We start from the raw sequence: 13,959 nt of genomic DNA, 5'->3' as shown, positions 1-13,959 counted from the left end.
TGTCTGCGCGCCTTCCCAGACATCTCCGCTCCGTCGCCGCACATGTCAGCCGCCATTTTCGGAAAAATTTCGATTCGCGCGTCCGAATTAGGCTATTTTTCGGATTCGGCGCGAATCGAAATTTTTCCGATATTCGACTCGAATTCCACTTCGGCTACTTCGATTCACTCATCTCTAGTTGTAGGATATCCTCTCATGGGTGACAACCTTTCAGGCAGGTCTGCGGCTGTGACACCAGCTAGAAAGAAGTCTCTGTTCAGTGAGAAAACAACATCCCAAGCTGATGCAGGCCTTCCAATACTGAGTTACTGCTGATTTAGGGGATGTATTCAGCAGTAAAACGTAAGCCCAGCTGGCCACTTGTGTTCCATGTGGTTCTGCCAAATGGGATTCCATCAGGTGAAGATCAGAAATCCTTGTTCCATGTTTTCTCTTTCCAGATATTACTCCTCTCCATAGACTAATCACACAATACAACTGCCAGAGATCTGAACTTACAAAGTGCTGAGTGTGCGGTCATATTCCTACCACTTCTTCCGGGGGACTGACATTCCTCTGATTGGGGTTCACAATAATCACTCTGAGTGCACACATCTCTTTTTGGTGTAAAGTTTGTAAAGAAAACTTCTTCTCCCTGGAAATATTACAACGTTGGCACCAAAGTGTAACTATGGGCAAAATCAATAATGACATTAATAATGAAATCTGTCATTAGCAGAGCAGGTTTTGTTTTTCCGAGTCTCTTAATTTTTTATTTTTTTGTTGTCCCTCCCAGTAGATATTTTTCTCTACTTCCTGTAGAAGGCCAAGTCTTTTGGGAAAAATGGCAGTTGGAGGGGTCGGGGCAAATCCTATAACACTGCTGGGGGTGCTCACAACTGTCAGTTGTCATTCATATGGGGGGTTGGACCTTATAGAGAACCTGTTGCTGTAACTGCTGTAGAAGCGTTAGCTGAAGTTGGGCTTTACTTGTTGTGTGTCTTACTTATAATCTATCTAAGACTTCCCTGTACAGGGTGACAACGCTGCTGTGTAATGTTCCTGCAGAATGATCAGGGTTGTCACCCTGTTACAGAAGGTGGGAAAATAACAGATCTACAGACAGGACCAACAGCTGATACAACTATGTTGCAGAGGGAACTCTGGGAATGCTAATGACAGATTGCATTACACATTCAGTTAGCAGACTTCCTGCTGTTGGTCTGATGTTTGAATTGTGTTCTGATATTTACTGTCCTGCTGTAAAAGGTGTAAATGATCGCCCGCATGTTTCCTGTAGTAGCAGGGACTACAAACTCCTATCAGGAATAGTAGGATGATAAAATGTAAGTTAATAGATAGGGCCGCGCCCTTACAATAAGGTATATCTATATAAATTATATATTAGATTGTTATTAATAAACACTGGCTGGATTTTATCATGAATAATTCACATATGAAAAAATAAGAGAAATCCTTATAAAGTACAGCAAAAAGATTTTCTGGATATATATGTGTGAATTTTTGTTTTTAAATAAGAAATGAATAATAAATATGAATAATAGAAAAATATATAAAACAAATAAAAATAAAAAATATAAATGAAATATAATCACAAAATTTTGAAAATGAAAAGATGAAAAAGAATGTAAAAATGAAATGGTGTCCAAAGTCTATGAATAATAGCGGAGTATTCTATTCGTGTCCACAATAGTAATTGCTGTATATAAGGAACTGTAGAAATAAATCCTTGCTTGAATATTGACCCTTTTATGGGCTCACCTTCTTGTTAGCCTATTGCTGGGCTGACACAGCTTTTAAGAGGTTTGTATTGATGAGATCCTTTGGACCTCCCCTGGGTTTTCCTGGATTGGTCACTTCTAATGTGCTTGTATGGACATGATGATCTCTGCTTCCTTCTGATGCTGGATGTGGCTCCATCTCCCTATTTTTCTCCTCGTTAGTATAGTGGAAGAAAGAAGAGATATTTGGTGCCTTATCGTTTTAATAAAAAGATGTATTTAATGCCCTCTATATGCCCTCACATGTCAATAATTTCAATGCGCTTTGTAATAGATAAAACCGCTAAATGCGGATGTGACAGGCTTCCTCCGTGTGTCTACACACACTGTCTATACCCGCCGTTACTGAAGTTGGGTTGCCGTGGTGACGTCATTGCCCCTCCCCAATGCGTTGCGCCACAGGGTCACGTGGCTTCTTCCGGGGGATGTGATAGGACAATCACCGTGCCTGGACTTCTTTTATAATAGTTTGGCGCCATTTTCTTGAAGTATGTATGGTTGCGGCCATCTTTTTGGGGCCAAACCTTTATAGCTATCATTACGGACAGCTGTATTGATCAAATTGAGACATTGTTGCTAATTGTGATGTTGTTTGTGTGAAAACATGTAACTGTTATATCCACTGTTTAACAACCCTGTATACGTCGGCTATATAGACTGTGCATGTAATTGGCAACAGGGAAGTCGGTCACATTTACTTTTAACAACAAGGTTTAATCCAAAATTTATTACAAAATGCATATACAAAAATAGAAAAAAGAAAAAATACGTACATATATATATAATCAATTAAAACAGTATAAAGTGCTTTATATTGACTTCCAACTACTAGTTTTTAGGAATAGTAGGATGGGTACCTACCCAAGGGGGTCAACTTTTTGGATTTGGGGGGAAACATTTCACATGGTTTCTTTCCATTGATGACACCGACAAGGGGAGTCTCACTTCACTAACAATAGGAAAGCCAATCACAGGCCAGTAACATTTCATGGTGTCTCAATGTATTGCAGAATGTTTAATCCCCATTGGTCCAATGGATTCCTAGTCCTTCCAGATACATTGCTTCTTGTGTGGAAGGAGCACCCTAAAATGGCTTCCCTCAATTCCACCCATAGCTGTACTTTAGGTAATGTTGCCCCTCCCCCATATCTGTAAGGGAAAGCCTCAATTTCTCCCAATACTCCCCTGGCCTTCCAGTGAGAAGAAACATTTTCTCTGGAGTGGAGATGTTTTATGCAGTGAGCCCTTCATAGACAGGATGGGGAATCTAAGTAATCTAAGATGAGTAAGATGAACCGGTGTACTGGAGTCATGGATCAGATAACCAATGACACCATTGATGGTATAGCCGAGCTGACAGCAGAAGTGGCTCCATCACCTAAGGTGGTGTCACAGAACTTCAGGGTGGCTGACTATCTCTCGGAAGATCAAGGCAGAGTCTACAATCTGGTGTCAGAGAGTGTTGTACATTTATATTAGATCATGAGGATCTCAGAAGGAGATATCTACACAAGGTAAAGGAGTTCCAACAGTCACCTGGGTGGGGGGAAGTGGGATCCATTTTCTTGGATGGGTTTAGTTGGAACTTGGTTGAATAATATGGTGGCTTTGCTTCTTAGGCCATTAGTTGCTACTATAGATTTGATAATAATCGTATACATTGTTGCTGTTGTGTCTTTCGCTGCCAGTTGATTTTGCTTGTTTATGCACATGATTACATTCACATTGTTAGAACAGAAGATTATTTAAAGCCCCCTTTTATTTTCTGAAAGCAGAGACCCTGGAGAATAAAATGGTGGTGGTTAAAATTTTTTGTCTCACAATATTAGCGCAACTGTCTATAAAATGCATATTTTCAGTAAAAAAGCACTAATAATAATTCCAGTTTAGAAAACCACAATATGTGACCCAATTTGATGAAAAATTAAAGATGAGGTTGGCATCAAGTATATAGATACCAAACATGTCAAGCTTTAAAATGTCATGTGCTTGTGAAATGGTGACAAACTTCAGTACCAAATATTGTCCATAGGGGACGCTTTAACCACTTCCCGTCCGGCCGTTGTATATAAACGGCCGGACGGTGGCACTGCAGGGTCGGGTGGCCGTCTATAAACGGCCTCCTCGCACCCTGCTTGTGCGCGCTCCCTGGGAGCGCGTAGCACCGCGATCCGGTGCCCGCTGTGTCCTCAGGACACAGTGAAACACGATCGTCGGATGGGACCTCTGTACGAGGTCCCGATCATGTGATCACCGATTGGCCAATCAGTGATCACATGCAAAGTAGTAAGCAAGATGTCACTTGTGACATCATTGCTTACTACGTGTGAAATCTGTGAATGATCACAGAGGTCACATGGTAAAAGGCTATTCACAAAAGCCTTGTACCATGTGACAAGCTGTGACCAATCACAGCTCACTCAGTACTTCTCAATGAGTGCAGGAATACACACAGAGAGAAAGAGAAATGATTGCTTTTACATCCTATATGGGTGTAAAAGCAATCGGTGTAAAAAAAAAAAAAAATCTTCATCACCTCCCACAAGTAGTACAGTGTCACCATGGTGACACTGCACTGCTAGGGTGTCAGTATGTAAAAAAAAAAAAAAAAAAAATAATATAAAAAAATAAAATAGAAATGTAAAAAAAAATGTTTAAAAATTATAATTTTTGCTTATAAAGTAATTTGGATTTTTTTTTTTTTACTAAAAAGATAAATGAATACATTTTGGCTAAGATTTGTGATGAAATATTATTTATTTGTAAAATTTTTTAAAAAAACCCACTTTTTTTCAAAATTAATGGACATTTCATTTACATAGCAAAAAAATACAAATCCCGGTGGTGAATAAATACCACCAAAATAAAGCTTTATCTGTCTCAAAAAAATGGTAAAAAATTCATTTGGGTACAGTGTTGCATGACCGCGCAATTGTCATTCAAAGTGTGATAGAGCTAAAAGCTGAAAATTGCCCTGGTCAGGAAGGGGGTAAAAGTGTCCGGTCTGGAAGTGGTTAAAAGCCTTTACAGGTCATCAGTTTATATAGTGAATCATGAATGATGGCCCTAGAGTTATTCCTCTCCCTCTGGTGTGTGCAGAGATATGTACAATGTGTAGTGTGATTGATGTTTTCCTACATAACCGCACCCAACCCTTGCAATTGCTCATGTATACGGGAACTGGGGGCTTTAAAATGTGTTTTGTGTGTTTTTTCATTTACAGTGTGTTACTTTACACTTTTCTTTCTCTGAACTTTATTATTGCCATATAGGGGGTTAATAGCCTCGCATGTGATAACATATTGCTGGTCACAGATCCTCTTTAAAGAAACACAAGAGGTCTATCAGACCCCTAATGTCACCTCTGGACCCCAAAAAAGATGGTCAAGCACAGATCATGTTTGATCAGCTCCTTGAAGACACGAATGTACATCTGCCAAATCTGTATCTGAGTAGACCATAGAAGCAGCATTAGAAAGAAATGTGAGCATGGCTTCAGTCAGGCGATGGTCCTGGTGGTCATGGTCTTGTTCTCCTTCAGGTCCTCTCACCTTGTAGATGGTGACATGGACTTGTGTGGGAATGAGCAGGAGGGGCTCGGGGTTCTTTTGTACCCAATCAGCTTGTTATGGATAAAAGATGAAAGTGTCTTCTGGGAAGTTACAGGGATTTGGATGTTTAGAGGGTTACATAAGTGGGCGGGGCTGGTATTAATGAGGGGTGTGTCATATGTTAATCAGTTTCTTAGCATAGATGATATAAATGGTATAAATAGATCCTTGAAATGTAAACAATCTATCTCTTTCCTTCTGTTGTTAAAGTGTCACATATATATGATGAATAAAGTTGGATGATATTTTCACCGTACAATACCGTGGTCTGGGTTCTTCTACAAAACATCCCCCCAAAAATGTCCTCTTCCAGTTCTAGGAGTCTGGTGGAATGGGACACAAGCTGATGGTATCTCTTAGGCCCCTTGTACATGGGGGGTCCGGCCCCTGTGGGTGCAATGCTGGCATTATAATACACCTGGTAGGCACAGGTACAGTGTCCAGCCCCGCTGCCTGCAGCCTGTCAAAGTCTACACTACAGCTGGACGGGGCTCAATGCTGCACCACGTTTACCTCGTGTTTAGGGCGCTCTGTGTTCAGGGAGAAATGGCCGCCATCCTGATCAGACAAAGCATAGAGCAGATGTAGGCCGGTGCAGTCTGCTTCTTCCCCTGTAGGTGGCGTCCGACCAGAGTGACATCCCAGCCTGGAGAGGAAGTCAGGGGACACTTGGCTTCTCTGTGGTTTCCCGGTTCCTGGAGACGGCGTGGAATGAAGGGGTCCATGGAGTCCTAGAGATTTTTTTTTATTTTTTGGTTTACACCTATTAAAAATCATTTTATTCCTGAAGATCACTAAACCCCAAATCTGATGTATTCTTTGATAGCAGACACCCTATATAATACAATGTTGGGAGTTGTCATTTTCTATGTTACATGATATTAGCACAACAGTTTATGAAAGGCAACATTTCAGGAACAATATAGTAACGTTTATTTCTGAGCACATAAATGCAATTCATGACCTATTTTCTGGTGAAATATAAAAGATGAGGTTGTGCCGAGGAAATGGGATTCCCAACATGTCAAGCCGTAACACTGTGTGCACTTGGAACGCTTTAATAGCCCCTCCAGGTCATCAGTATAGAGTTACACAGGAGCACTGGTGCTCCAATCATTGCTCTCCCTCCGGCGTGTGCGCTGATATGTAACGTGTGTGGGGGTCACTGTGTTCCTATGTAGGCACTCCAATGTACATGTCACGTCCTGGTCTGTGTATAGGAGGTCCGCTGAGCTCCCTCTGTCCTTCCCAGTGACACCCACCATGACAGCACCGGGCTCTGCTGTCCAACATGGTGTCAGGGGGAGGGGCACATCTCAGTGGTGGGAATGATAGGCGACTTCACAGCCACTTGTATCACTTCCACATGACAGCCGACATTCAGATTTACTAAAGTCCTCACACTCCCGGCTGTATAGCGGTGGGCAGTGTGGGGGGAAATAACATGTCTGCAGCATTGTTAAATATACAAATCCCCAGCAAGTGGCTGCATGTTCATATTTTACCCCTCCCCCCCCCATCCTGGCACCCTAAGATGGTTCATGTAGAACCATCATGTAGAATCATGCAAATCATGTAGAAACCATACACAAAAAATATTTGTGCATTTCCTGCTCCACCAAATGTCTACCTTTGTGACCCACTCCATGAAAATTTTGAATAAACAACACAGCGGCATCTTGTGGTAATCCCACAATCCTCTCTTTTGACATAAGACCATTTTTGTCTTGTGTCAACCCTCTGCTGGCCCAAAATTCAGTTTCATTTTCAGAAGCCTGGTCCTGTAATGTATTCAAAAGTTCATTTGACAGTAGGGACGGGGTAGACAGCATCACCATAGTTAAATATTATCGATTATGCAATTGCCCTGCAGCTTTTCCAGCTGCATCTGCCATAGCATTTCCCTCTGCAATTGGGTCTATAGCATTAGTATGGCCTTGTACCTTGATAACTGCTATCCATCTTGGAAGTTGGAGTGCAGCCAACAAGTCCTGAATCAGTGAATGATGGGATATTGACTTGCCATCTGCGGTAGTAAAACTGCGGCGTTGCCAGATTCGTCCAAAATCATGTACCACCCCAAAAGCATATTTGGAGTCAGTATAGATGTTGACATCTTGTTCTTGATATAAAGTACATGCTCTTGTGAGAGCCACAAGCTCAGCGGCCTGTGCACTGGGGTGTGGGATAGATCCAGTCTCAATGATATTTGGTGGTTCCACAACAGCATATCCTGTGACATACGTGGTGTCACTAGGACGTGTGCATGATCCATCCACAAAGACATTAGGAGCCCCAGAAATCGGGGTTTCCTGCATGGCTGGCCTTGGAGAAGTGTCTGCTTGAATAACATCTATACAATTATGTTCCTCGCAGTAAGGTGAGGGTTTGGATTTGTGGAGATCAAAAAAAAACCAACAACAATGATGGTCCTGATGTGGAAGGGCTGCATTTCACTGAGAGGTTAGTTGTGGATGTTAACATTACCTCACACCCTGCCAAACGTTGTGCTGACTTGTGCTGAGTGTTAATATTTTTTAGTACATGTAGGACATGATGGGATGTGTGTAGAATCAAAGGGTGCCCCAAAACTATGGTAGATGCCATTTCTACTGCCAAGGCACACAGACAAAACTTGGAGACTCCCCGGCATGCCCTGGACCGGGATGGGCATTATTTTTGATAAATATGCTACCGGCCTCATGGCACCTCCGTGCTCCTCAGCTAGTACTGCCGCCATGGTTTTACATGCAGATTGACAATACAAATGTAAACATTTAATCTGGTATCCCTAATGCAGGAGGCAAAGCAAGTGCTGATTTCAGATACTCAAATGCCTGCACCAATGGTGGTGTCCAATTGACACAGTCTGGCTGATCCTTTAGTGTCACCTCACATAGTACATTGTCATAATAGGAACAATCAGGAATCCACTGTCTGCAATAGCTTACCATGCCCAGGAAGGATTGCATTTGAACCTTAGTTTTTGGTTTTGGTTGTTGACATATTGCTGCCACTCTCCGTGGGCTCAGCCCCCTCTGACCCTCAGACAATACAAATCTTAGGTATTCTACTTGTGGTACTACAACCTGGATCTTTTTCTTGGAAACCTTTTGTCCCTGATCAGCCAGAAACTGTAACAATGACAGTGAATCAGCCCTAGATGTCTCTGCATTTACAGAACTAGGGAGTAAGTCATCCATGTACAGGATGAGTACTGAACCATGGAGGGGGTTCCCAGTCATTAAGCATGGATCTACTGGCCATGGTATATGTTACCGGTGAATCTACATAGCCTTGCAGATGACGGGTCCAGGTTAGCCTCTCTTCCAAAAAACAAAACCCAGATAATGCCTGTGTCTCCTTGTCAACTGGGGCACTAAAAATGCATTTAATAGATCAATTACTGTAAAATGTGTGGCGTTGGTTGGTGTGGCATTCACCAAGGTTGGTATGTCTGGGACTACAGGTACAATTGGCATTAATTGCCCTTAGATCCTGTACTAATCTCCACTCACCATTGGGTTTTTTATTTTCAGGGTGGCTTTGTATGGTGTGCAATCAATAAATCCAGCATCTGTAGCAGTTTTAGCCCATAACTTTTCAGGAAGTGTACTTAAATCCCGCTCTATAGCTGGGCAAAATAAAAAAGGTTTGTCCAGTTGCTTGCCTTCTTCTGTGATAGACATCACAGCTTTAAGAGCAGCTAACAAATCTTGGCCTAACAGGGATACTGGGCAATGTGGGAGCACATGAAATCTATGATACCAGACCTGTCCATCCTTTGCCTGTACGGGGAGGGGAGATGTACTGCTAGTGGGTGTTTCTTTTCCCTCTATTCCTATTGATTTGGTGTTACTCGAGGAAATCTCCAGGGGGGTCCCATACTTCTTATGCCAAGCACCATACAGCTGTCTAATCGCTAAACTAACATGGGGCAGGGCTCCATTCATCCATGATTGGATAAAAATAGATTCACTTTCCCCATCACTTAAATTCGTGTTCAAACAATTTTATTTTTTAACATGGAACAGTATAAAATAATAAACAAAAGTATGGGTCATTGAAGGTGTACATTAATTGCACAGTAAGAAACCCAATAATACAAAGTCAGGCATCACTAATAAAGAGGACTATCAAATGGCAGTTAAGGCCTAACAAAATGGGGGGGGGGGGGAAGGATGGGAAGGGGCATACGGCTGCACAGTAGGGGGAGAAGGGGGAAACCCGCAGTATGGTTAAGGAATGGTACCATCAAACAAAAGATGCAGATTACGGATTGAGAAGGGAGTCATCAAAATTGGATGGAAGGAAATGCTCTACCCAGGGATTCCAAATCTTCTTGAACTTAGGGATGGAATCTAGGATAGTGGCTTCTATTTTTGCGTGAATCATTGCCTGAGTGACCCTATTCGAAACTGCAGTCATACTCAACGAGGTTGATTTCCATGATTTAGCGATAACCTGCTTGGCTGCGGTGGTGACTTGTAGAATAAGTTTGAAATGCGCCTTAGCGATGCCAGGTGGTCGCAGGTTAAGAAGCGCGATTAATGGATCGGGATAGAGGGTTACGGCACTGAGTGTAGATAATATTTTAAAAACCTCAACCCAAAATGCACGGACGATGGAGCAATCCCACCAAATATGGAAAAAAGTACCCAGGTCTGTGCAGCCCCTGAAACAAACTGAGGGGTAATCAGGGGTATATTTCGCAATTCTAGCCGGGACTAGGTACCAGCGGGTCAAAACTTTGTAATTGGTCTCCAGGGCCACAATATTCTGTGATGACTCCTTGGTATTGGACCAAATAAGGTCCCAATCTGAGGGGTCAATTTGCCGTCCTAAATCCACTTCCCATTTATTTGTATACGAGGGGAACGCTGAGGTAGTTGAAGTTGTGAAGAGGGAATATAAATAGGAGATGAGGCCCCGTCTATGGGGGTCCGTGAGGCAAGCTCGCTCAAAAGGTGACAAAGTAGGTGTTGGGTTATGTGCCGTTGTGTACGGAGCAAAGAAATGCTTCAGCTGCAGATACCTGAATATCTCAGAGGCAGGGAGGTTATGGGATTCACATAGTGAGGCGAAGGATTTGAATTTATTCCTGCATACGAAGTGTCGGGTCTGGGTGAGACCAGCTGTAGACCAGTGAGCAAAGACGTGTGGTGCGGACCAGGCTGGGGGGAAGGCTGGATTGCGAAGGTAGGAAAGGAGGGGATTATGTGGTGATTGTAGGAGATAACGGGACTTCAGTTTATCCCAGAGGGACAAAAAATGCGAGGTAATGGGATTCACAATCGTGCGGTGATCAACACGTCTCAGCCAAAGAAGGTTTCCTGTACTAAAGGGGTCGCACTCAATGGATTCCAGAATGACCCACTGCAGGGTTTCATTGGTAGCATGATACTTTGGCAATTGTGCTACATGCGCCGCTTGGTAATACTTGCTAATTTCAGGGAGGCCCAGACCACCATGAATTTTTGGTCGGTATAGAGTAGAGCAAGGAACACGGGGGCGGACTTTACCCCAAACATAGGAGGAAATACGGCGCTGCAATACGCGAAGGTAGTGAGAAGGTACTGGGATAGGGAGAACTCTGAAAAGGTAAAGGATTTTGGGGAGGATCGACATCTTCACAACAGCTATCCTGCCCAGCCAAGCCAACGGAAGGGAGGACCATTTGGTCATTAGTGCCATTAGACGAGCTAGCATAGGAATGTAGTTAGCTGTATAGAGACCTGAAATATGCGGGGTGAATTTTATACCCAAAAAGGGAACAGAGTCTTGCGACCACGAGAATGGCAGGATCAATTTTAGATGGTTAAGTTCATTGGGTGGGAGCGAAATATTAAGTGCAAGTGACTTCTGGGGATTTATTTGGAGGCCCGAGAGCATCCCAAACCTATCAAGTAGCTGAAGAAGAGTAGGTGTGGATGTTAAGGGGGAGGTGAGAAAAAGTAAGACATCATCTGCAAATAAGCACAGTTTATGTGTGGTGCCTCCTATCTCAAGTCCGCGGATATCCGGGTCAGTCCTAATCAATAGGGCCAGCGGTTCTATAGCTAATGCGAAAAGCAGAGGGGATAGGGGACAACCTTGTCTGGTGCCACGCATAATTGGGAAATGAGCAGATCGATGCCCTAAGTATTTGATCCTGGCCGAAGGGCCCTGGTAGAGAGAAAAGATCCAGGTTAAGAAATGCGGCCCAAAACCCCATCGGCGCAATATATAGTGTAGGTATGGCCACGAGACAGTGTCGAACGCTTTCCGTATGTCCAAGGACAAGAAGCAAGCAGGAATATTGCGAGTTTTGGCTAAGTGTGCTAAAAGGGATGCACGTCTGACGTTGTCCCCCGCTTGTCGGGTTGGTATGAAGCCGACCTGATCATTGTGGATTAGGGATCCAATACATGTATTGAGGCGAGTAGATAGAATTTTAGCTAGGAGTTTAACATCTACGTTAAGAAGGGAGATTGGTCTATAATTGGACCATTGCGTGTTATCTGAGTTCGGCTTGGGTATCATAGAAATGTTGGCTTGCACTGTATCTGAGTTAAAGGTATGGCCTGAAAGTATGGCATTAAACGCATTAGTTATAACAGGCGTGAGACCCATCACTTACATCCATCCCTCCTTCCAGCCATACCTTTTTAAACCTTCTAATACAATCTGTGGCAGTTTCAGTAATTTTTTGTCTACATGCTACAATTGGAGCAAATGATTTCCTCTGCTTGTAAAGCCTTACCAATTCCGGTTTAACTTCCTCCCACGCTGCATCCCTCTGCTCCCTAGATCACAGGGGATATTTATCCACACCCTGCTTTGTGGACCACGCCCTATGTCCCAACTCAGTATTATCCTCATTGTTAAATATTGGACAGTTATCCCATTCAAATTCATCTGTAATATCTCCCAATATCTTTTCTACAATTAACTTGCAATCTTCCATCGTATAATTTCTTCCTACACACATTCTTTTTAACCAGGATACTGCTCCCCCCTGGAGACTTCCTGGGATTGGGGCATCCTTGTACTATAGCATTTAATTCCTTTGCATCTAATGCCTTTAAAATCAGCTCATCCCCCACGGTCATAAATGGGTAAGCTGATCTAACTTTCTCTTCCTCTTCTACCGGCCCCAATCCTCTTCCCTTCTCTTCCTTTGGCTCATCACTGGACCTCATAACCCTATCACTTACCTCCACTACTTTCTTTTCCTTTCTTTCAACTTTCTTTTTCTTTTCCTCCTCTTCCTCTGTTTTACCTTTATCATGTGAACTTTCTGCCTCTCTCTCATTTGCTCTGCGCTGTCTTCTAACTCGGACTGCTGACATGATGATGTCTTCATCATCCTCTGTTTTATCAGTGTGGGGAAGTGCTGGATATAACAGGGCTATCTGTGGGGAAGTGCTGGATATAACAGGGCTATCTGTGGGGAAGTGCTGGATATAACGGGGCTATCTGTGGGGAAGTGCTGGATATAACGGGGCTATCTGTGGGGAAGTGCTGGATATAACGGGGATATCTGTGGGGAAGTGCTGGATATAACGGGGCTATCTGTGGGGAAGTGCTGGATATAACGGGGCTATCTGTGGGGAAGTGCTGGATATAACGGGGCAATCTGTGGGGAAGTGCTGGATATAACGGGGCTATCTGTGGGGAAGTGCTGGATATAACGGGGCAATCTGTGGGGAAGTGCTGGATATAACGGGGCTATCTGTGGGGAAGTGCTGGATATAATGGGGCTATCTGTGGGGAAGTGATGGATATAACGGGGCTATCTGTGGGGAAGCGCTGGATATAATGGGGCTATCTGTGGGGAAGTGATGGATATAACGGGGCTATCTGTGGGGAAGTTGGTGGAACTGAATTAACCTCTTTATGTTTGTAGGGTGGTGGTGGCACAGGAATATTTGCTGCAATTAAGGTTCTATATCCTGGTACATATGTCAACCAATTCTTACCTCCCTCAAACATATAATCCTTGTCCCAAGCTGGGTCTCCCTTTCCCCAAACTTCCACCTGTGGTTGCTCATGCAGGCACATACCATTCATCATATCCATACACATTGTGTCATTCCCTCCTTCCCGGGGAAAACTCGCTCCTCCCAATCCTTCTAACCAGCTTACTAAATTATCCACCCGTGGATTAACATAATAGTAACAAAAAGAAGAAACTCTAGTAACAAATTATTTTCAAGTCTCATTTATGGGAACAACTGCATTTTCCCTTTCTGCTTTTTGTCTCTATTTTTCTTCATCAATTTAATCAACTTTAATGCTTATAGCGGCGGCACATGGCGAGGTATTTCCTCCTTACCTAAGGAATTCCCCATAACAACAGCAGCGGCAGCAGCAGATTAGTAAGACAATACAGCAATACAACAAAGAACAATAAGTGCTATGTCAGGTGTATACAGGTATTCTATGTCCCGAGCCGAGAGTCCCTTTCTCTCGCTCCTAAACTCCACCCACCAATCTCCCTCTTAAGTTCAGAAATAATGACCTCGGCAAGAAAAGCATCTCTTTTTCTTAAAAAAATAGAAAAAAAAAGATTCTCACTCACCTTG

At 43.2% G+C, this 13,959-nt stretch overlaps 1 protein-coding gene across 1 annotated transcript in view; it reads right to left on the bottom strand.

Moving 5' to 3' along the window:
* LOC149451034 (uncharacterized) overlaps positions 1 to 13,959 on the bottom strand; it is a 177,054-nt gene that overhangs the window by 53,526 nt on the left and 109,569 nt on the right. The window lies entirely within an intron of this gene.

The sequence above is a fragment of the Staurois parvus genome, unplaced genomic scaffold (assembly GCF_062004578.1).
Source record: "Staurois parvus isolate SC_StPar_1 unplaced genomic scaffold, SC_StPar_1.0 ptg000551l, whole genome shotgun sequence".
NCBI classification, from domain to species: domain Eukaryota; kingdom Metazoa; phylum Chordata; class Amphibia; order Anura; family Ranidae; genus Staurois; species Staurois parvus.
The sequence above is the reverse complement of the archived record's forward strand: the minus strand, read 5'-3'. Positions and strand labels throughout refer to the sequence as shown.